Source organism: Lactuca virosa, chromosome 8 (assembly GCF_052849685.1).
Source record: "Lactuca virosa cultivar CGN04683 chromosome 8, Lactuca_virosa_CGN04683_v6, whole genome shotgun sequence".
Lineage (NCBI taxonomy): Eukaryota > Viridiplantae > Streptophyta > Magnoliopsida > Asterales > Asteraceae > Lactuca > Lactuca virosa.
In genome coordinates this window covers 179,372,003-179,397,488 of record NC_136433.1, presented here as the reverse complement: position 1 = coordinate 179,397,488, position 25,486 = coordinate 179,372,003, and the positions used below count along the sequence as shown (strand labels likewise).

The 25,486-nt window shown below is 35.7% G+C and overlaps 1 long non-coding RNA gene and 1 pseudogene across 5 annotated transcripts; both read left to right on the top strand.

The window, feature by feature from the left end:
* The first annotated feature begins 7,329 nt into the window (after window positions 1-7,329).
* Window positions 7,330-10,065, top strand: LOC145134138 (uncharacterized). Of its 5 annotated transcripts, none has more exons than XR_013718944.1 (8): window positions 7,330-7,730; window positions 7,906-7,972; window positions 8,079-8,406; window positions 8,587-8,673; window positions 8,754-8,815; window positions 8,909-8,965; window positions 9,061-9,154; window positions 9,837-10,065. It is a non-coding gene; the product is annotated as an uncharacterized LOC145134138 (long non-coding RNA). The 5 variants fall into 5 exon arrangements; XR_013718943.1 differs by lacking the exon at window positions 9,837-10,065 and having other exon boundaries at window positions 8,079-8,222; window positions 8,294-8,406; window positions 9,061-9,327; XR_013718945.1 differs by lacking the exon at window positions 9,837-10,065 and having other exon boundaries at window positions 8,294-8,406; window positions 9,061-9,327.
* A 2,074-nt stretch (window positions 10,066-12,139) lies between these two features.
* Window positions 12,140-23,929, top strand: LOC145131105 (uncharacterized; annotated as a pseudogene).
* Window positions 23,930-25,486: the final 1,557 nt, after the last annotated feature.

Sequence of the window (25,486 nt, the reverse complement as noted above, 5' to 3'; positions counted from 1 at the left end):
TAATTAATTAAATTATTTTCGAGTCGGAACCAAAAATCGCACAGAAACCCGAATATCTCGAAAAATCAATCATTTCCGGTCTAAGTGAGGTTACGATCGTAAACGTGTTTACGGCCGTAAACTCGTTTACGACCGTAAACCTGTTTACGGTCAGTAACGAGTGGACCCCCCATCTCACCCCTATAAATGCGATACCTCCACCTTCATTAGAACATTTCTGGCCAAAAACTCTCTCCTCCTCTCTCTAAGAACCTCAACCGTAAACACTCAAAACACCTTCAAACTTCGGAAATCATCGAGAAACCACGTTTGGAGTCACTTTGGAACGACTAGAAACGCTCATCTCTTCGAAATCAGTAATCGGAACTAGTGTTCTTGAGTTTACGGTCAGCCTTCAGAAACCGTAAACTCTGTTCTTGAGTTTACGGTCCAAGCCTTCAAGAACCATAAACTCACCGAGTCTTCAGAAACCGTAAACTCACCGAGTCTTCAGAAACCGTAAACGTGTCTTCAGAAACTCACTCTCTTTGATTCGATCAAGTCCCGGTAACATTCCTCAACCGAATACAAGTGTTCTTATGACACCTTATCTATCGAAATCGCTAATTTAGATACATATATTTATTTATTTGATAATAGGATTTCGTTAAGTGTCACGTGCAACAACTCAAGGATCTTCATTTCAGTCAACGATCTCACGCAACAGCTGTGAGTTCATACCCCTACATTTTTCATATTTTCAAATGTTTTCATGGGGGGGGGGGGGAATACAAGCTAAACATAAATATTTTCATGAATATACATAAAACTTATGCAAATCTCATACTTTAAATCCCTTTTGTGCTATGCTGAGCATAAGGGACGTTTTCACAAAAACTGCATAATTTTTCCCGACACGCTATTCGCTACGTTATACATGCAAACTATAATCGGTATAGTTTGGGATTTTTCTAAAACTTATCAAGCATAGAAGATTTCACTACGAAACATATGCACTGAGACAGAAACCGTTTACATTTTACATCACTACTTTACCATGGTATTCATAACTGCAGCTATCACTATATACGGTATACATACGGATTTTTACTACGGTAGAACGCTACTACACTCCATGTAAACTAGATTGTGCGATACTGTGAGGCGCTACTTCACTACTGTACCCTTAGGTGTACAGGGATAAATCCTACCACTGTATAACCAGAGTCTCCTGGAGGGAGAGCGTGAGATTTGTGAATAGATCTATTCGGGACTGACAATCCCACATCTGGACTGCTAGCTATAGTTAGGCGGGCACACCTGTGATGTACAAATGTCATTTCACTCAACGCCTGAAGAACGTTGGAAAGGTCACTAGTCATATCAAGCATGGTTATACGACTCACATTATGTAAAAATCACCTATAGTTTACAACCTGGCACTCTTCAACAGTTTTATTTATATCAAATAGAACTAAAACGCACTATGCATACTGGCCAAGCCAGGGTTTACAAATAGAACCATTTATGCCATGGTTTTACATATAAAATATTTATACTTCATGATTAGCTTTAGCTAGTCACACGAGGTAATATATTTGCATATCACTACAGTTTTCAGTAACGAACACTCATGGTTTTATACGAACTCGATAACGCTACATTTTCACTAAAGAAAATATCGGATTTTCTTGGAAGCATACAGATATTCATGGTTTATTACAGAACTGATAATACTACATTTTCACTAAAGAAAATATCGGATTTTCTTGGAAGCATACAGATATTCATGGTTTATTACAGAACTGATAATACTACATTTTCACTAAAGAAAATATCGAATTTTCTTGAGACTACACAAATATTTCGGCTAGCTCATCAACAAGTTTTCATTACAAAGTACCGCTTATGAACTCACCAGCTTTATGCTGATATTTTTCAAACTGCTTGTATTCTCAGGAAATCAGTAGACAGGTACTTGTTGGATTTTCGAGGAACTGAAGTAATAAGAGTTTTAAGTTTATACTATTCAAGCTATCAAATGTAATGCAAACAAAGTTTCAGACAAAGTTTTAAACCGATGTAAACTCTTTTATTATTCACTGTAATGGTTGTGTTGCTATGATTGTTGTTATTCATTGGTTGTGATGCTATACATGACGTCCTCCGCCCCGGAACGTTTCCGCCATCGGTTTCGGGGTGTGACAGAAATGCTACCTTTTAAGATGTGATTAGAACATGAAGAAATGTATATTCTGTTCTGGAAGACTCTAAGAGACCTGAGTCTAAGCGTCGGAACATATGATGATAAGTCATTAGAATATGACACATCGGTCCATTTTAGTAATAAAACAACTTATCTTAAGTTTGTTAAGAAGAAGAAGAAGTCTCCAGTAAGGATCGAGATTGTGACTTAAAGGTCATAATTTGGAGTCTAATGTGAGATAGGGAGCAAGTGCAAGATCGAGCACCGCCTGCAATCAGGAAGTCTTAGAGTTAGATAATTGTTCGAAGAAACATCAAAGTTACGGTTATTACTTAGGATGAAGAGATAACGTATGGCGTCATCATGTGAGCCCTGTTTCGTTGATGATTCCAGGACGTAATCATCCTAAGGGGGAGATAATTGTAACGCCCGTAGATCCGGGTTAGTCATTTTAGAGATAATAGGGGTCGAAAACGACTTTTTGACAAAAGATTATTTAGAATAAATAATCTTAACCAAGTTGTAGAATACGTCTCAAGGGTTCGGTACATATAAAGAACGTTGAAATCCGAGTTATAACGAAGAAGTTGTGGTCCGTCGAAGTTTTACGGCAAACCCGGCATGACACCGGGAGACGCAAATAGTGAATTTACGATGGAGGACTTTTTAGCCTTATAAATCTAAACAAAAGTTGTAGTATACGTTAAACCGAGAACATACAAAAAACGAACGCCCAAATCTGACTTCGTATGAGGAAGTTATGAATTTTCTAAGATTTGGCTTAACAGTGCACAACCCGAAACTAGAATTTTAGATCGAGCGGTTTTTGGCCTACGCGACCTAAATGAGAGTTGAAGATCTCATTAATAGGAACTCAACGGTAAAAAGACAGATGAAAACAGAGTCCGTATGTAGAAGTTATGAATTTTATGCGGACATTTAACAGTATAATCTCCTCGTACTGTTACATTTAAGATCGGTCGAGAATTAGCCGACGGAGTCAAAATGAAAGTTGTAGATCTTATTTTTACCTACGCGTGGATATAAAGAACGTCAAAAACGGAGGTCGTATGTGAAAGTTACGGATTTTAGAAGTCGGAAGTGTGCTGTGCGAAAATGGGTATTGTGGCACAATCTTGGCCATTGCTTTCTCCCCAAGTCTTGCCACTAGATGGTGACATGTGGCACCAAGTTCAGCCATTTGTCACCCTATAAATAGAACCTCTCCCACCCTCATTTTCTTCACACATTTCCCATTCTTTCTTTCTCTCACTAGTTTCTCTCTCTAACCCCCCAACCCCCCCCCCCCCCCCCAAAAAAAGCCTAGGGAACCTCCCTAGCGAGGCGGAAGCCCCGGAGTGCTCGACGGCTCCGAGAAGAAGAGATTTTTGGCTCGGGAACGCTGCTCCAAGCAAAGCCCAGTTTTCTATAAAACCCGCTGTAAGTGAGCTACACCTACGCTATTTTTAATATAGCTTTTATTTAATTATAGTAACGTTATTAGGAACTTATAATAAGTACTTGGGCTATTATTATGGGTTATATAAGTATTGTTTAACGCTTATATAATAGTAATAATAGCCAGACTATTAATTAGTCTCGGCGAATAATAGACTAAACTCTAGTGGTAATAATACTAGGTTTCGTCGAAGGAAATCATTTTTAAGAAGCGAAACACTGTCTGAGTTAGGAATCACCACCTTTTCAAGAGAGTGCATGGTCCCTTTGATCTTACACATAGATATGAAGTATTTAATATAAATTACGTGCTATGTGTGCATATTGTCTGAATACTTGTTGTTTATGCTGGGTGAAATATTTTTATACACGTTTTAAATGATTTAAACTGTATATGTATTTTATATATATAAAACGTGTTGGGTAAAACATGGGTAGATGTAATAGTTGTTGTGTGACCAAATAAAATAATGAGAGGCCTCGATATAGATGTTATTGATTATCCAGTCATCTAGCGGAGTATAGATGACGACCACGGACTATTCTAGACAGTCCAGTGGAACGCTTGCAGGCTCGCAACCTGTAGGTGTTTATTTGAACTGTGTGCTCACCAGCAGTACTCCATCCCCCACATGGTTGCCTTATTTGACATGAATTGCTGAGGAACCCCCGAAGCATGTGTTGTCACCCCGATGAAAGTCCTTAGACTAGGTCCCTTGTGTTAGATGTTTTAGGGACGTAAAGTGAGGATAACGGGAATGGGTAATCAGGTTTGTTTGGTTTGATAAACTTAATAAACTTATTTATTGTGTGTTGAAAACCCTATGTACTCACCAGGTTTCCCAACCTGACCCACTCAGTTTGTTTATATCACAGGTGTTGATATGAAGTCACATTACACTGAGAGATTAAGGAGATATAAATCACTAGTGATAATGAATGTAAGTTCTGTTTATGCTTATGTTTCTGTATTGACGATGACATCCCAAATGTTTTAAAATGAATAAAAATACTTTTCTTCAGAAATGCTTTGATAACGTATTTATCATGTTTTAGTGGGAACAAATTCCGCAACATTTTTATTAAAAGAGGTACTCTGATTTTTATAAAGCATAAACAAAATCGGTCTTTTCTGGTCGTGAAAATGGGGATGTCACATGGTGTCATGAAGCTACCCCCGACATAGTGACAAGAATGGAGGAAGACAAGTAAAGTGAACCTAAACCCTTTACATAACTGATGGTGGAGAGGATGAGCGAGAAGGAAGCAAATGCAGTCGATGACCGGATCTCTCGGTGGATCAGATGGGGGCGTCGAGAAGAACAAAAGTGACTCATGAACCAAATCTCCATCTCTCACTGTTTCAGATCTCCTTCCAACAATGACAAATGTTGGTTGGATGATGCTTCTAGTGGTGTCTGTGATGAAGATCAGTGCTTGATGGAGCAAATCAATAGATTTCGAGTTGAGATCGGTGGTGTCTTATGGTTTCCTGTGCGTCTGGTGTTTTCCGGTGACATCTGGTGTTTTCTGGTAGTGTTTGGTGTTTTTCGGCGGTGGCCGGTGGTTTGCAGCGTAGATAAATTGAAATGAGAGAGAAGCACATCAGGGGGGTGTAGGGTTTGGGGTGGGTCCAATTTAAATTTATTTTATAAATTATATTTTTTTAATAATAAACTAATAATATAAATAATGAAAAATATAAAGATAAAGGACAATATAATCTGTTTTAGCTCTATGACGGATGAAAAACACAATAAAATCAAAATTTGCAATCATCCAAGTGCGAAAGAAAACATGGGAACCAAACGTGAAAATTTTGCAAACCACAGGGACCATTTTAGTAATTTGTTCTCTCCATTCGCACTCTATCACCTACAAGTACAACCACTACATATCGAAGGTGTTCTCTCCATTCGCACTCTATTCTCACCCTATGCTATCAATAGCGCGCTATAGCGTTTTGCGGTGGTACTGAACCGCTATTTTGAAATAGCATTTACGAATAGCGGGGACGCTATTATTGGCGCTACTCACAACTATTTACCGCGAACTCGTTCAGCGCTATAGCGATGCTACACCCGCTTTTACAATTTCGTCCACATTTGGGCTACCTTGATAAAGAAAAAACCGAGGATGGACTATTTGAATATTAAATTTGTATTTTTTTTTTAATTAGCCCACTACAGTTTTAGTTTTAATAATTCCAAATAATAAATCTAATTAATTACAAACTACAAAGCAACGAATGACAACTTCTCTTTCTCATCTCTTTTTGTACTTAGAAACCACGAACGACTTGAGGTGCAATGATACTTTGACACTTCTTAGTTTCCAAATTACTATATTAAAATATTATATATGGCTTATGTTATGTTCAGATGACTTTGTATGATATTAATTCTATATAGTAGTAGTACTCTAATAGATAAATTTTGTATAGATATATAATATAAATTAAGTACATAATTTTAGAAAACCGCTATACCACCGTGATAACCGCGATTTCAAATAGTGGCATGTGACCGCTATTGAAATTTTAACCTCGATAACTGCTTAGCTGTCACCTGCTCCCTTATCACAGTTACTCTACTATCAATATAAACACAACATATCATCTCGAACATGTTCACATCACCGTTGCTCGTCGGAATTTCAAGAAGATGGAGCCCGTCGAATCAGCAGCCAACCTCCGTTCACAATTCCATGAAGTTCTTCGTAGTCGCCGTTCTCCTATAGGTAAGATTCTTTCATAGATTTGGTCAATTTTGATGTTGATTTGTTGCAAATATTTAGGCTCATATCATACTCTCCTCTGCTCTCATACAACCCTGTGAATTCTTTGTCATAAATAATTACGCAATATAGAAAAATAAGGAGTAGTTATGGGATAGACATTGCAGCTAGACTGCTAATACTAGTAGATTTCTTTTTAGCTAAGACAGTGGCTATGGAGATCCGAGCTATACTGTGGGTGTTTTATGTATCTAGATTTGTTTATGAATATCGACAATTTCCTCAATCTAGTAAGCAAAAAACTAAGTCGGTGTAAATTTTTATATGAGTTTTGCTTCTTCAATTCAAACTTTATTTGGTTGGGCTTCCACTTGATTTCAAAATATTTTTTTTCTTCATAATTCTAATTAATAGGTATATAATATTATAAGTTTCTTTATTTAAGTTACAAAAAGATGTTTAAACTAGAAAAAACTTCATCTAACATCCATACCTTGATCGAAATATATATAAAAAGATTGATAATCAATATAAGGCATTCCAAATTTACAACTATAAATCAGATGTGCAATTTGAAGGGTATAAAAGTCATACATGCTATCTTCATGTAACTCATTTAGATGCAAAAAAAATATGGAAATTGCAGCACACTAAATCTTAATGGAATGTAAAATACACAAGAAATAAGTCAATTAGTCCTCAATTTCTATAAAAAAAAATCTATACAAATTCACAAAAAAAAAAGTTAAAAATATTTACTTTAATACAATTTAAAAAAATAATAATAATAATAATACAAACAAACATATTATTATATATATATTAAAATTATGGAAGAAAAGAATAGTAAAGTTGAGATACTTTGTCCAGGTTTGATCCTTGATTTACATATCCTTTTCCCTTTATTTCTTTAATATATATTAAGGAAATGATCCACTTTCCACCGCTTCCATGACCTTCTACATCCGGTTCCTTCTACATGCGGTTCCTTCCACAGCTTCATTTTCCTCTGCTAGACTGATTCTGACTGCTTTTATCGTGTCTCTCTCTCGCTGTCTTTCCTTCTCCCACTGTTATTATCTCACATCGGTCCTCCACCGGCCACCACCTCTAATACCGAAGTTTTCCTGTTTCTTTCTATCTTCCATGAAAGTCGGCCATAGGCCTGGGTATAATGACCGGTGACCGGTGATGCCTAACAAAAGCACACCAAAACAAACCATGACTTGAAGTATTCGACCGATTTCACTGACGCGGCAACAGGTTGCGTAGTGGTATATGACGGATTGACTCTGCCGTGCCCGATGCAGATGCGGGTGGAGGAAGTATTTGCACTGAGAAAATTGTGTTGGTAAGTTTTTGATGTCTTTACGTTTCCAATTTCTTACCTGTGGCTTCAAAGAAGAGATATCGGAGATGGAAGCCAGTGAAAAACCTCCACCGGTATCTCCATCGTATTCTTCCTTTCTGCAATTTCGCTCTTTTATTTCTACTGCTTTAGTTGGTATTGTTATGTTGTTTTCTAGGGTTAGCGTGGGGAATTTGGAAATCGGAAAAAAGACGAACACAACAACCATGTGCTAATTTCCTGCAGTAAGTTTTGATTTAAGGCACCCTTTCTTCAAACTCTTTTCTACTACAAATAAGTTTGGTTAATTTTTTCTGCCTTTTGGCTGCATTCAATCCTGTTATGACGCAGGCTGTAAGTGTTTGTGTAAATGGTTTCCATGTATCATATCGGGAAGCAAAAAAAGCATTGTTTTTATGATTAGAAACATGAGAACATCCCTGCGACTTCCTCCGACCTATGGTCCCTCAAATGGCAGAATTATATATATGAGAGGTCATGGCAGCCTTGATTCTCTGTTCTTATTGAAGAAATTACATTATAACTAATTTAAATCTTATTTTCAGGTTTGTCAGCACTTTATCCAGGAATCACAAGCTATATTGCTTTTTCAGCACCTATTTTTGAGAGGAACTTTGGCTCGATGGAAGAAGAATGCACCAAGATTTGTTGATTGTTGGTAAAATGTCTAAAATACCCTTGAAATGCAATAGAATAATAAGCCACCAGAGACCTTTCAGCTTTAAGCTATATTATGATGAATACACCAAAATATATTGCTAAAGTTTGTGATGATTGTTAAATTTTCATTGTTAAATCTCACTTCCTGTTTTATGTTTTTTTATTTAATGATTTGCAGGTCAATAATCCACAAGGAAAGGCAGTCATGTATGCATTTGTTCCACTGCAACGGAGGTGGTGAGGCCGACAGGCAGACATGACGAAGGTGGTAGGTTGTTTAAATTTTCGTGTTTGATCATATGAGCCCTAATTTCTTTCCTTTTTTGTGATTTTGGAATCGTATAGTAACGATTTACGGAGATTGCTCTTATTGAAGCAAAGAACCCATCTCAGTCTCAGTCACAGAGGTTTCATTTTCATTTATACAAGTTTGAAACTAACAATACTCGGTTTTGTTGTTTCATGATTGTAGCGATTTTCCTTTTTTTTTTTTTATTTAGTTTTCTTCTTCATGGTTTGCTGACCTGTTTATCTGCTCACCCATTCATTGTTGGCAGGTAATTTTTTTCCTTAAAATTACCAATTGGTAATAAAATCTTGGATTACTGACATTTTGATTAAAAAAATAATGATTTATGTTTTTTTTTCGCAGATGATTTGGCTGTAAAGGTTTGCTCATCGGTAAATTCATGGGATAGTTGTGTAAGTGTTTGTAGAGGAAGTCATCTTGCATCATCAGGAAACCGGTAATGGTGATTTTCTTTTGGTAGTAAAATCAGATGAAACATAGTTGCATATATTTAAGTAAGAAACAGATGTTGTATTTTCTTTTGCACGGATGGCCACGTTGCATACCTAATGAATCTTTACATGTGTGTTTGGACGAAATGAACAATCTACCATTTTTTGTTATTATCTATATGTACTGTCCAAAAAAAAAGGTTTTTTTTCCCCTTAGTTGGTGTTGCTTAGCCCACTAAATTCGGCTCAACCTTACTGCTTTTATTTTTGTCTTAATTGTTTTAAGTAATTATTTACTAAAAAAACATTTATTTGGTTCCTTCTAATTTTTATGCATCCTTATTTTCATGGGAGGGCATGTATTTTTTTTGTTTTTGACAATGAAAAAATGAAATTATAAATGGGAGGGTTTTTGGTGTGGATTGCATAGGATCAGCCACATTTAATAATGTTTGTGTATCAACTACAATGCGTAAATGGATTTCTGACAGAAAATAACAAAAATACCCTTTCCACTGAAATGCACTATTTTGCCTTATCTTGCTTTCCCGTTTTACCCTTGCTTACATATGTAAAGTTTAATAGGCGAATGGTCCTTTCCCGTTTTACCCTTGCTTACATATGTAAAGTTTAATAGGCGATACCATGGAGCTAAGAGGGTTAATAGTGGTATTCATGTTTTGGCAGGCAATAAGAGGAGGTTGAATTCATCGTATTTAGTTGTTCCATTCGGTTTGAGATTATAGACTTTGAAAAAAAAGATAATAAAATCTCATGATTTATGATCATGGGTTTTTGCATGAAAGGATTCTTAAATGTATTAAGGTTGTGAGCATGGGTTTTACTATCATTCACCCCCAACTATAATCTCCTTAACCGACTCTATTCCTCACTTTTTATATATTTTTTTATTATAGTCTGCCACTTTCATTTTTTTTTCTTATTAAAACATTCTATTTTCCCCAAATACAATTTCAATGTTTTGGGCTAAATACAAGAAATAGCAATGTACTTTCAGTTAATTATGTATTGTAGCATTTTGCTTTCAGTGGACATTCTTTTCCTCCAAAATACAATGTTGTAATAGGGAAAAATGAAAGTTGGATTTTAACATAATCAGATGAATAGAAGTTCATTGCTATCTCTTACATTTAACTTTTGAATTGTTGGACATAATTCAAAAAGTTTTGTTCTATTTTATTACATGCTTACAAGGGACAAATTAGAAACTACAATAATATAAAGTTCAAAAAACAAAACTACATTGTAATTTCTTGCATATAGCCCAACCATGGTCTAAATGCAATAAAACAGTTTTTTTTTTCTTTTCTTAATGTATTACTTGCTGTATGTAATATATAAGAGTTGAATGCAGAAAATAGCAATGGACTTTCATTTTCCTTTTATTACAACATATTATTTTCAGGGTAGAGAATGAGAATCAGATGATAACAATGCAATGTTTAGATTTTTTTTACCATGTTTGTAAATGGGTGAATTGTAGAGAATAGGAACATACTTTGCTGTGGCTACCAGTTAAGGCAATAAACTATGGTTACACACAAACAGTTTCTAACCCCCGCAACGCGGGGGGAACATTTCTAGTTATAACAAAGTATGTACCTCGAAAGAGTGCTAGTGGCAGAAACGAACCATAAACCTTCAATAACCTGACATCATTGCATATATGACACTCAAGATTTTTATTTTATAAAATAAGAAACGAAAATATAATTTTAATTTTTGTAACAAACAAAGGTTCTTGCATAGATACAAGAAAGAAACATTACAGTTTGTAAAAGTGGAGAGTTTTGTCGAACATGTGTTTAATAGGCCAAAATTGAACAATATGTTTACCAAAAACAAAAGGTACACATGAATTTTTCACCTTAAAGGAAGATGCAATCATGAAGAACAACAAACTATTAATCTCCATTGAGTGATGTTCGTTAGAGATATCAAAAATTAAAACCCATCATGAATCACCATAGAATCGACTATACTATCAAGTACCACCATTAATGTCCTCATTCAAGTTTCAACACACAATGAAATTTGTTTTGAAGTTTTAATTTAGGGGAAAGAATAGAAGCTAACCGATCCCAAACCGGAAACTCAGCATCTGGGAATGTCTGGTAAATGTATAGATAGCGCACAGACGCAAAGCTGGGGAAGGAGAAGAGGACAGCAGCGAGGACAATCTCTACAAATAGACGTCAGACATAAGAGAGAAGCAGAGAATAACGAAAATACAAGAAATCAAAAATCATAGAAAGAACTTTCACCATAGCCTATGCGTCAAATAAAGGTTCTTCCGAACCTAATAAGAAAACCTAATGCGAACGGTCAGTCGTCTCTCTTATCCGAACCTTCCGAAGTACCCAGGAGAAGAATACCACGCGCTTCCTGCAAACTGGAGGGAGCCGACACCTTAGAGAATGGGGCATGTCTTAGAGATTTGTTGGACTACTAGGTGTTCCAAAGAATACTATCCCGAAAGAGATAGTAGACCCACCTCCTGAAATAGTCAAGCGCTTCAGAAAATCTCTAAGGGCGAAGTTAGCCCTGATCAGAAGCTTCTATCCATGAAACAGCGAAACGAGTAATAGAATGATTCTTTCCAGTTAGGAATCATATTGTGAAAGCATCGTCTGGTAAAACCCCATTATCTCACCGACTTTGCACTAGGTCGAGATAAATGTTCCGTAACCAATAAAGGCCAGTAAATAGCCAATACCTCCCATGATCCAGAAAACCTCCGAAAGCCAATCAGTGGGAGATACGAATCCGAAGATGACCTTAGCCTTTTAAGGACCAACCCAGGAAATACACCCCCAGTGAGAGAGAACTTTTGGAATTCTATAAGTTCCACCCAAATCTATCCCTGTCTTAGACTCGAAAGAGTGCTTGTCCGACACGAATCTCGAAATCCCACTCATCAAGATCGAAATCAATGAGAGCCCCAACTTCGTGGAAGAACCTATAGAATCATGGACCGAGAGTTGAAGCAAACGAAACGAATCCGAATCCCAATCGTGAAGGTGCGTTGGAACGCCAAGCGAGTACCGGAAATTCACTTGGGAGCGCGAGGACCAATCAAATAGGAAGTATCCTCATCTCTTTACTCGATTGTTCATACCTACTTCCTTGCCTAAACTCTAATTTCGGGACGAAATTCCCTCTATCGGGGGGATGATGTGACAACCCGAAATTTCCAATTGTTTTAACTTCGCAATCAAGCACTTCAAAAATTAGCCAAATTCATCTCAAAAACATTTTTGGCCGGTTTTAAGTCCGTTTGAGTATTTAAATTTAATTTTTCGTCAAACGAGCAAATAAATGGAAGTGTCTGTTAGGTGCGTTGTGTAACGAGATAAGCAATAAACACCTTGACTAGGTGTTTACGGCCAAACAAGGGGTTTGGACCGTAAACCCCCTTTGACATGAACTCATGCATATAGCATGAGTTTACACTCCATTTCCCACTTTTCCACTTCCCACTCAAGAACACCAAGCCTTTTTCCTCTCAAGTATCATCACACATTTCTTCCAAATCCACCAAAAATGTAAGTTTTCCTTCCTAAATTCGTTCATACAACACTTAATCTAGTGTTTATACACCATTTCATCCATGAATTCTTCATTTTTAACTAGATCTTCAAGTGTTCTTCAAAACACCAAGAACACCAAGAACACACACTAATGTTCTTGGCCAAAAATCGATCATTCAAACTCCTAGATCGTAAGTACACTTGCCCTAGCTTCTTGTGTGCTTAATATGAACTTGTTTACATTTGAAAATCACCAAAAGTCCTCATGAACATGTGTTTACGGTTTGGGAAGGTCTCCCAAAACCGTAAACACCTCCAAAAGGTGTTTAGATGCCCCTAATGCCTTCTAATGTGTGTATAAAGGAGTAGAACCTTACATGCATGAACTAGAAACCCCAAGAACATGAAAGGAATGTACAACCATGAGTTTACGGTTTGGGAAGGTCTCCCAAAACCGTAAACACCTTCTAAGGGTGTTTAAGTGCCCTTAACACCTTCCAATGCTTGTATAAGTGACTAGAACCTTGCATGCATAAGATAGAAACACCCAAACACGAAAGAAATGGGCAAACATGAGTTTACGGCCGTAAACCCATGTGTTTACGACCATAAACTCCCAAGGAGTGGTCCAAGGACCGTAAACTCCAAAGGAGGTCCATTTTGAGCCCTAGTCACTTCCTTAGCCCTTGATTCGAGTCTAGCTTAATTCCTTGAGTGATATAAGACCTTTAAACACCCAATGGCACCACTTCCATGAGTTTACGGCCGTAAACTCATGGGGGATGTGGTCCAGAAACCGTAAACACCCCTAAGGACCACCATTTGAAGTGTAAACTCCATAGTGAGGTCATACACACCTTATATACAACCCTTAGTACTCTTAGCACTTGTAGCAAAGTGTTTTCATGTATTAGGGTGCCCTAACTCACTTAATTGGTTATTAAACGACTAATTAGATACATAAATGTACCATTGCATGTTCAATAGGATCCGAGTGTGCGTTCAAGTCCTCACTTGACACATAGCATCCTATACCATCCGTCCATCCGAATCACCCAAGACAGGTGAGTTCATACCCCTATACTTTTCCGAGTTTTTCATGTTTTCAGGTGGGGAATACAAGCAAAAGCACAAGGAAACTTGTGCTCGATTTATCTCTTTTTGTATAAAATGAATTTATATTCAACATGCTTTTAACTCAGAAAACTGTTTTACAAATCGATTAAGGAAATCAACTCGTAGTAATAGTTTTCAAATCTAAAGCAAGGAACTCGTGAACCTTATCATAATATGTATTATTTCATAAAGGATTTACACAAATCATAAAATGATCTTTGTATTATCTCTTGTAAATACGTTAGGCTAAGTTTGAGACATGTCCTCGGTAACACTCCCCCGGATTCGTGAGTGGAGGGCTACGACTTATAACCATAATCTCTTGGAGGGAGAGCGTAACTGTTGTGTATAGATCTATATAGGACTGACTATCCCACACCCTCGCTGCTAGCTACAGTGGAACCCTTCGGTTCAGGGGTGACAAAGTCATAAATGATACTGGCCCATTTACGTGCCTTATCCAGTCTTAGTACGGTTATGGCACTCACAACTTAGGTAGCAATAATTTACTCTTCGAATATAATTCCTCTGTGTATGATCAGAGCTTCTAATATAATTCCTCTGGGGGTAACCAGAGCTTCGAATATAATTCCTCTGTGTGTGATCAGAGCTTCTAATATACTCCTCTGGGTGTAACCAGAGCTTCGAAAAGAAAACCGCCTTCCGAGTATAGTAAATACTCGCGTATAGATAACTAACTTTTAACTTATAAGAAAATATAGAATTTTCTTGGAACAACTCAAACTTTCATAAACAATGGTTTATCGTATAACTAATGAGAAACTAAACCTCTTTCATAAGAAAATATAGGATTTTCTTGGAACAACTCAAACTTTCATAAACAATGGTTTATCGTATAACTAATGAGAAACTAAACCTCTTTCATAAGAAAATATGGGATTTTCTTGGTAAACAACTTTTCAAAGAATCAAAGAAACATATCTTTTACCAGAATTAACAGCTTATGAACTCACCAGCTTTATGCTGATATTTTAAAACTGCTTGTATTCTCAGGACATCAATAGACAGGTAATCTTGCCGACTCTTGGGAGAAGACGGAGCGTTTTGGAGTCACGTCTTTTACTTTTGCTATATACTAATATGTATAAACTTTGTATTAAGACAATGTAAATCTTTTCCTGTATGTATTCAATGTCTGGATTGCGTTTACTATGCTTATTATGATACAACTGTTGTGATACTACACATGACGTCGCTCCGCCCCGGAACGTTTCCGCTTTCGGTTTCGGGGTGTGACAAAATCCTACCCGAAACCACACATTGCTATCTTCGAGGCACTGCTCAATGAAGAAAACTTTTACTTATTCAGTGAGGTAACTTAGGCTATGTTTTTTTTCTCATTGAATGTTGACCGGATAACGTTTAATATGAATGTATCATGCTTAAAAGATATCTAAGAAAATAACTACATACTTGGGAATATGGAAAACAAGAGCAAATTTGTAATATGTGTTATTACAGAAGTATACAATCAACAAAAGTAATTGAAATATAACAAACGAAATTCATATATATATATATATATATATATATATATATATATATATATATATATATATATATATATATATATATATATATATATATATATATATAATATACAAGAATCAATTTACAGAAAACATACTTGTATGATGATTACACAGAAAATATGATCACGAAATTGTGCAGATTGAGGCCTGCTTTGGAGTGTCCTAAGACAGAAATTTCCCTGGAATGGCTCTGTCTTGAGGATACAACAATCCAATTCAAGAATAGATCTTGAATCTGTCGAAATTCACCATGATCCCTTTGGAAAAATAAATGATTTTTAGAGAAAGTGTGTGTGTATCATTCGCCTCCAAATTCTGTCGGAGTTCCTTCATTTATTGGCTTCCAATGGTGGTTGTAAACCACCAACCGAAATTAACTGCCAAAAACTGTCTGCAGTTAATCCTTTATTTAACAGAATTTGTTTTGCACTGAATAAAAAAAATTAATTAATGACTAATTAAATTCGGATTATATATAAAAAAATATTATTTAGTCAAGAAGAGCCCCAAGGCCCAAGGCCCTATCTTTGACCATTAATATTTAATAATCCAAGCCTACTACTAGCCCAATTTGACTAGTCCAACACTACAACTCAAACCCAATATGCTTCACCCATTACTTGATCCATTTGATTAAATGAGTGGGACAAGACTTATAAGGTGGGAAAAGGTTTTCTCTTCCACCAATGTGGGATAAGTCCCACATTGTAATTTTGTAGAGCAAAGTTCCAACAATACCCCACATTTTCTATTCAAACTCCAAGAATACCCCACATTTGAATAGAAAATAAGTGAACTTTGATATTCAAATAAGGGAAGTAAGATATGACATGCATCTGAATAGGTGTTGTAAAACTTGAACCTTTCATAGTGAGTACTACTTGGATCTACTTTGTGGGTAGTAAACTAGAGTCTTGAACTAACCACTTTGTATAGTAGAATCAAGACAAGAGGTATCACACATATCATATCTAAACATGGTTCATTTCTTACCGTTGTGTTCTTTTCGGTCGTGAACAATCCTTTCTTCATGATACTTTTAGAGAGCTTAGCCATATCATCTCCCAAAGATGCGACCTCACATCCATCTCACATAGGTAATGCTAATCTGGAACAATCCGTACTATTTCACTATAAAAGCTATCAGCATTATTAAGAATAATGAATTCATCCCTATATCATCAACGGAAAACACAAAATAAATATCATAGGAGTGAGCGTACGTTTGTGTTAGTGGTTCTTTGAGTCTTCCCCAACTAGTTGTCCTATTGAACCTAACTAGTTGTCCTATTGAACCTAGACCATGGGATCTCCAATGTTGCTAGGTTAGGTTTCCGCCAGGTGGTGACGCATTGTGTTGGCTTTAAGCCCATTCCCCTCGATGTGAAGAGAACTTGCTCTCTACTAAGGCCTTTTGTCAAGGGATCAACTATATTTTCCTTTGACTTTATGTAACTCCTGGAAATGATTCCATTCTTCATCAAGTCTCTTATTGTAATATGACTGCGCCTAATGTGTCTCGACTTGCCATTGTATATATGACTTTGTGCTCTAGTAAGAGCAGCCATACTATCACAATGTATGGCAATGGCAGTAACAGGTGGAGGCCACAAAGGAATACCTTCTAGGAAGCTTTTAAGCCATTCAACTTCTTCAGCAGCTTTGTCTAAAGCAACAAACTCTGCTTCCGTTGTAGAACGAGTATTCACAGTTTTCTTAGATGATTTCCAAGAGATAGCAGCTCCACCAAGAGTGAACACATATCCACTTGTGGATTTTGCCTCTGAAGTATTGGAAATCCAATTTGCATCACAATACCCTTCAAGAACATGAGGATATTCCATGTAATGCAGTCCATAATTCATTGTATGCTTTAAATATCTAATCACTCTCACTAATGCATACCAATGATCTTTCCCAGGATTGTGGGAGTAGAGACTCAATCTACTTACACTATATGCCAAGTCCGGTCTTGTAGAATTCATAATATACACTAAGCTACCAAGAACTTGAGTATATTATAACTGAGCTACACTATCACATTTATTCTTCTTTAGATGACTAGAAGCATCAAATGGGGTGACAACCGGCTTGTCATCATAGTGTCCAAACTTCTTGAGTACACTTTCAATATAATGGGACTGAGTAAGAGTATAACCATCTGGTCTTCTTTGAACTCTTACACCAAGGATCACATCTACTACTCCCAAGTCCTTCATGGAAAAGGAGGAGTGTAGCATTTTCTTGGTTTGATTGATCACATCCAAATTAGTACCCATTATAAGCATATCATCCACATACAAGCATATGAACACAAGCATTCTTGTATTGTTTGACATAAGCGCATTTATCACATTCATTTATTCTAAATCCATTAGAGAGTAATGTGTTGTCAAACTTCTCATGCCATAGCTTTGGAGCCTGTTTTAGTCCATAAAGTGATCTAACTAACTTACAGACTTTGTTTTCTTGTCCTTTAACCACAAACCCTTCAGGTTGATTCATATATATCTCTTCATCTAATTCACCATACAAGAAGGCAGTTTTCACATCCATTTGGTGTATTTCCAAATTATGAATGGATGCAATAGCTACTAGTGTGCAAATGGATGTAATTCTTGTAACAGGTGAATAGGTGTCAAAGAAGTCTTGACCCTCTTTTTGACGATACCCTTTAGCTACTAAACGAGCTTTGTACTTCTCAATGGTACCATCAGGTCTAAACTTCTTCTTGAATATCCATTTGTGCCCAATTGGTTTTTGCCCAGGTGGCAAATCTACCAATTTCCAAGTGTTATTCTGCACAATGGAGTCAATCTCACTTTTGATTGCCTCTTTCCAAAAGGGAGCTTCAAAAGAATCCATAGCATCCTTATAAGTTTATGGTTCTTTATTCACTACATAGGTAATGTAATCAGGTCCAAAATCTTTGGCAATTTTGCCCCGTTTGCTTCTTCTGGGTTCTAAGTTCTCTTTTTGAACCTTAAAAGAACTCTCTTCATTTGATTGTAAACTTTTGTCTGGAATGGTATCATTTAGTCCATCATCTAGAGGTCTTTTCCTAGAGCAGGTAACCTCTTTCCCTTTATCCTTAAAAGGAAAAATATTTTCAAAGAATTCAGCCTCTGCTGATTCCATGATGGTTTGGTTATGGATATCATCAACATGTGATTTAAACACAAGAAACTATAGGCTGCACTATTAATGTCAGGGCCAAGATAGATGCAATCTATGGTTTTTGGTCCAAGTTTAGTCCTCTTAGGAAGAGGTACTTGTACCTTAGCAAGGCAACCCCATACTTTCATCCTTTTATAAGAGGGTAACCTCCCTTTCCACATATGATAGGGTGATTTATCACTCTTTTTATGAGGAATTCTATTAAGTATTGAATTTGCTGCAAGACATGCTTCTCCCCACAGATTATGTGGTGCTCCAGAAGTAATTAACATTGAATTAATCATGTTTTTCAATGTTCTATTCCTTCTTTCTGCCACTCCATTTTGTTGAGGAGTATATGGACCAGTTGTTTGATGTATAATACCATTTAAAGAACAAAATTCAGCAAAGTCTTTGGATTCATATTCTCCTCCTCGATCAGACCTTAGAATTTTGATCTTTTTGTCAAGTTGATTTTCAACTTCAGCCTTGTAATTCTTAAAATAATTCAAGGCTTCATCTTTCGTATTTAACAAATAAATATAACAATACTTGCTGCAATCATCAATAAAAGATATATAATAATTCTTTCCTCCTCTTGTAGGCGTTTCTCTAAAATCACATAAATCAGAGTGGATTAAGCCAAGTATTTCATTAGATTTTTCAACTGATTTATGAGGAAGTTGTGAAAATTTTGATTCTACACAAACCTCACATTTTATGTTTTTATCTAATGAACATTTTGGTAACATGCCAAGTTTTTCCATTCTTTGAATAGAACGAAAATTGACATGTCCCAAACGAGAATGCCACAAAATTGAAGGATCATGCATATACATAGAAGAGGGGCTAGTAGTGCCCATTATTGCATTAGCATTAACATTGGTTACATCATTGTTTGGTGTTTCAACACCATAGTACAAAGGTAAGACACTGACTTTGAAAAGACCCTCACTAAGGTATCCCTTTCCAACATACACCCCACCCTTGGTGAGAACAAACTTATCAGACTCAAATACAAGATTGAATCCCTTGTTACTAAGAATAGGACCAGAAATCAGATTCTTAGTAATTTCAGGAACATGTAATACATCACATAAAACAAGTTCTTTTTCAGAAGTCAGTTGTAGCTTCACTTTTCCCTTTCCTTCAACATTTGCAGTAGAGCCATTCCCCATAAACATTGGTTCAGAATCTGAGACTTTCTAGTATGTAGAAAACATGGTTCCGGAGTTGCAAATGTGCCTTGTGGCTCCAGTATCAATCCACCAATCCACACAATTGCTAACCATGTTGGTTTGAATCACAGCAACAAACTGATTTGGTGATTCAACCATGTTGGCTTGACCATAATTTCCTCCACCAGAATTACCACCATTTTTTCCATTGTTCCCTCCATTTTTTTCCTCTATTGTTTCCTCCTTGACCCCTCCTGAATCTGCAATCTTTGGCCTTGTGTCCAGTTTTGCCACAAACATAGCATGGACCAGAACTCTTCTTGAAATTCTTCTTGTTTGGGCCATGATTTTTTCCATCTTTGGAGGAGTTTTTGGAGCCTTGCTTCCCTTTCTTGTTGTTGTGCTTTGTCCTTGAAGTACTTGCTTCTCCAACAAAGTTTGCACTTGGTTCCAAGGAATTTGCATCTGCCTTCTCATTCAATCTGTTATCTTCTTCCACACGAATTCTCAACACAAGTTGCTCAAAACTTATGTCATCAGTTAAGTGTTTAAGATATAGTTTGAAATTCTTCCAAGAAGGAGGAAGTTTTTCAATGATTGAACAAACAAGAAAGTTAGAGTTTATACCCATACCTTCAACTTCAAGATCATGTGCAATGAATTGAATTTCCTCCACTTGTTTGAAGACAGATTTGGTATCCACCATCTTGAAATTCATGAATTTTCCAATCACGAATTTCTTGGAACATGCCACTTCTGTCTTGTATTTCTTTTCCAGTGATTCCCATATCTCTCTTGCAGTAGGAATGGTAGAGTAGATATCATAGAGAGAATCATCGAAGGCATTCAGAATATAATTTCTGCAATTATATTCATTTGTGTTCCAAGTTTCCACAGCCCTTTGGTGTTCTGCCAATTGGGCTGCAGTGGGTGGTGTCACTCCTTCTGCAGTGGTTATACCAGTGGGAGGAGAGGGATAATCATCAGTGAGAACATTGGAAACATGAAGAGTTGTCAAATAAAACAACATCTTCTGTTGCCATCTCCGAAAATCTGAGCCTTTGAATTTCTCAGGCTTTTCCACATGTGTTTTCATGATGGAATTTTGATCCATTCTTCACTCTTTAATTTCTGTCTTAGATTGTTATTACAGAAGTATACAATCAACAAAAGTAATTGAAATAAAACAAACGAAATTCAAACATATATATATATATATATATATATATATATATAATATACAAGAATCAATTTATAGAAAACATACTTGTATGATGATTACACATAAAATATAATCACGAAATTGTGCAGATTGAGGCCTACTTTGCGGTGTCCTAAGACAAAAATTTCCCTGGAATGGGTCTGTCTTGAGGATACAACAATCCAATTCAACAATAGATCTTGAATCTGTCGAAATTCACCATGATCCCTTTGAAAAAATAAACGATTTTTAGAGAAAGTGTGTGTGTATCATTCGCCTCCAAATTTTGTATGAATTCCTTCATTTATAGGCTTCCAATGGTGGTTGTAAACCACCAACCGAAATTAACTGCCAAAAACTGTCTGCAGTTAATCCTTTATTTAACAGAATTTGTTTTGCACTGAATAAAAAAAATTAATTAATGACTAATTAAATTCGGATTATATATAAAAAAATATTATTTAGTCAAGAAGAGCCCCAAGGCCCAAGGCCCTATCTTTGACCATTAATATTTAATAATCCAAGCCTACTACTAGCCCAATTTGACTAGTCCAACACCACAACCCAAACCCAATATGCTTCACCCATTACTTGATCCATTTGATTAAATGAGTGGGACAAGACTTATAAGATGGGAAAATGTTTTCTCTTCCACCAATGTGGGATAAGTCCCACATTGTAATTTTGTAGAGAAAAGTTCCAACAATATGAATATATGATGCATAAAGTTTAATATGATGAAACTTATTATTTTATTAAAATTAGGAAGGAGAGCAAGGGCGAGTGCCTGTGCTCATTTTGAGCATGAAAGGAAGCACATGATCGAAAAGACCGGCTGTTGTTTTTCTACATCCAACAAATGCAAACAAAGAGTAGCTACGCCCTTCACTTGAGGTATAATATAAAATTACAAGGCTAGACTGGTCATTTCTTCATATGACAAAAGACTTTGATCTAACGAGTTCTTCCTTTCAATTCAGGATTAAACTTCACGTGGATATATTTCAATTGCCATTGATGCTCGTTACCATGGAGAATGTGCCAAAACCCCCACCGCCTATCAAGATGTGAGCACCGAAACCTTTCTTAATTTTTATTTGGTTTATGCCAAAAAAGAATAGGGGTAAATGCAAGAAAATAATAAATAGCAACATACTTTCATATATTTATTTATTATAGCATCCTACTTTGAAAAAAATCTATCTAATTATAGCAATGTCATTCATATAGAAACCAATTTTTCGTTGCTATAGTTGAGTAGATTTTTGAGAGTACAATGGAGAATATACTAATTATCTTTCATGATCTTAAAGCAAAAATATAACTTCAATGTCATATATTCCGGATCCAGGCTCGTGTTTCATCATGGGAAAAAGAAAAAGAGGTGATACAATGCCATTTATATATGACACGGTTATACTTCTTCTTCACTCTTGAATATTACAAATGACATTAATTAAATACTTTTAATGTTACCATTTTACTTTTCATTTTTATGTTTTAGGTGTGGGACCTTATAAAGTTGGCATATTATCTAACCACCTAAAGACCTGATATAGACCATTCCAAGATAGGAATCATTGGGAATTCGCTTGGAGGTTGAATTCTAATATTTTATTAAACACATCATCTAGAAATAACATGAGTATATATATATATATATATATATATATATATATATATATATATATATATATATATATATATATATATATATATAGAGTTATTACGCCATTAATTCCATAACTCATTTATTGATACGTGATGCAGGAATGCATGCATGGTTTGCTGCTTTTGTTGATACACGTTATTCAGTGGCTGTCCCCGTAATTGCTGTTCAGGTATTGTTTCTTTTTGACTTAATGGGCTTAATTAAACACTTAACTAACCTACTAACTTAATATGAATGTGTAGGGCTTTCGGTGGGCCATAGAAAATGATCAATGGCAAGCTCGAGTTGACAGTATTAAGCCTGTGTTTGAAGGTAATTATGACACTACTTTACAAAAGAAATATAAAATCTCTATTTTTTATATGTTATTATTTCTATGTTTAATAAAACATGTAAGTTAAGTTATATATCGGTGTTTAACGACTTTGAACTGTAAATTTGTACAAATTTCCCTCATTTATTTCCTCAAATATATTTAGAAAAATTGTTTAAAAGTTCTTTTAAAATGTGTGTGTATATATATATATATATATATATATATATATATATATTTGGTTTTTAAAATCTTACAGCTATAGTTAGCACATGCACTCTTTCTAAATTATAATTTTTTTGCATGATTTTGTGATGATGCATATATTCTTTTTCTTCAGAAGCAAGGATTGATTTAGGGAAGGAAGCCATTGACAAAGAGGTTGTGGAAACCGTATGTTCCATAAAGATTGCTAAATGTGTTGCTGACGTGGCATCCGGCTGGCGTCTACTGTTGATGTTGTGCTACTATTTTGACCAGGTTTGGAACAGAATAGCTCCTGGTTTAGCACCACGCCCTTTGTTGATTATAAACGGTGAAATCACCAATCCACCCTCCTCTTCTTGATCCATTTTTTTCCGATGAAATAATAACATGGAAAAAACTATCAGGTGAAGACGATCCCCGTTGCCCAATCGAAGGTATTGATGTTGCCATATCAAAAACACAAAAGGCTTTCGAAGATGCCCAACTTTTGAATCATTTCAAGGTGTTGAGTTTTAACTCTTGACTTTTCACCAATGTTTCTTGCTTTTCCTAAATGGGCAAATTGCATGGAATAGCTATGTACTTTACTACCAGAGAATATTAGTATGTTGCTATTATGGGTATTAAATTTGTAGATTGTCTATATTGGTAAAAAAAGTAAAGTATAATTTTATATGATGTAATATTGTGTTGTATATGAGGTAATAATGTGATTTATTATGAATGAAATTTAGGTGATAGTCGAACCAGGAATTGGACATGAAGTGACCTCATCAATGCTTAAAGAAGTGAGTGATTGGCTTGACAAGTTTCTCAAACCGTAGAAATTTCACATGCATACCTATGTATCTTATGCTCGACTGAATATTATTGTATATTGAAAAAGTATATGTATATCACATAAATAAAGCTTTGGCTTTGTTATTTGTATGAAACATATGATAAAGCCTTCCAATAAACGAAACTTATTCCAAATTTGATTAATGCATTTAAAATTTTTTTTATTATAAACTTGAGGGCGAAATTTAACTATGTGTCTCAAGATTTGTGTTGTGTATTAGAAAGACATAGTTGTTGGTTATTCTGTCCGAAGTGGCAAGCATTTTAGAAACTATAGTCCTATAACTGTGTTTAATCATTTAGAAGATAAGTGTGATTCATCATTCTTCCAATTGTGGCTTTGTACATTCTTAATAACAACATAAAAAAAATACTTAATATTGTTGAAAGCCAAAAGGAGTGGCAAAAAACTAAGCATAAAGCGAAAGTTACTTGGCCTAGTGGTATAATTAATGCAAAAGTTGTTTTTAAGCAACCACCATGTAAATTAAGTACACAACGTCCCCTTAGGTTGGATAGAATGGTCACCCGATAGAAAGATGACAATTTCCATGGTTTTGGGATAAAATTAAAAGAGATATAATGTGTTGCTGATGTGTGTAGAGGGATGGAGGGATGGAAACATGGTCATTCGCTCCATGCTTAATAGTGTTCGTGTATGTATATGCAGAATAATAACATATTATTGTCACTAGTTCATTGCCAACTTTTCTTATTTTAAGATCATACTACAGGAAACATAGTGGAGAATATGATTAAGCATTTATAATTAGCTACAATAATTGGATATCACTTAAAGGGAATTAAAGAAAGAATTAGCCTGACTAGAAAGATGGGTTTTGCCAGAAAAGGCACCCCTCTTGTTTCCTTGGTCAAGGAAAAAGGTGTCTCGTAAGGCCCTTTTTTCGTTGGAGCTGAAAAGGGTGGGATGTTGATATTTGGGAAACCTGGATGCTCCATTATATAATATGAATAGATGATTCTTGATTTTAGAAATCTTAACTGTGTCTCCATTATTAGCAAGTTCCAGGGAGATCTAAAAGGTTTTGTTTCTTATTCATAGTGTACCTGTCATTTATATTTGAGTTTTAATCTTCGGCTCTAGGAGGCTTTCAGAGCACAAAGATCGTTCTCCTGTTTGTGAACTCGATACAGGGGAGCAAGTTTGATCCCTAGCCTTTATAGAATAAAGACATACAATAGTCACAGTGCACCCCGATGTAAGTTTGAAACGTTTTATAAAAACCAATTCACATTTGGAATTTTTGCAACCGCTTTGATGTAACACCCCCTTTTTTTTAATTAAAATATATTAACTGTAAAGGTCCCATTTAAATCTTGTGGTTCTTTCAAAACCAAACTTAATAACATATGTACAAATACAAAACAGTTTCAACGGTGTTACATAAATATTATCAATGAGAGTAAATAGCGGAGTCTTTATATTATCAAAGCTTATCAAAATCTTTTCCAAATAAAAACGCAAACGTTGCTACAGTGACACTGGGTTCTTCTTTATTCCTGTAACAATGTTAATAACAACGGTTAAG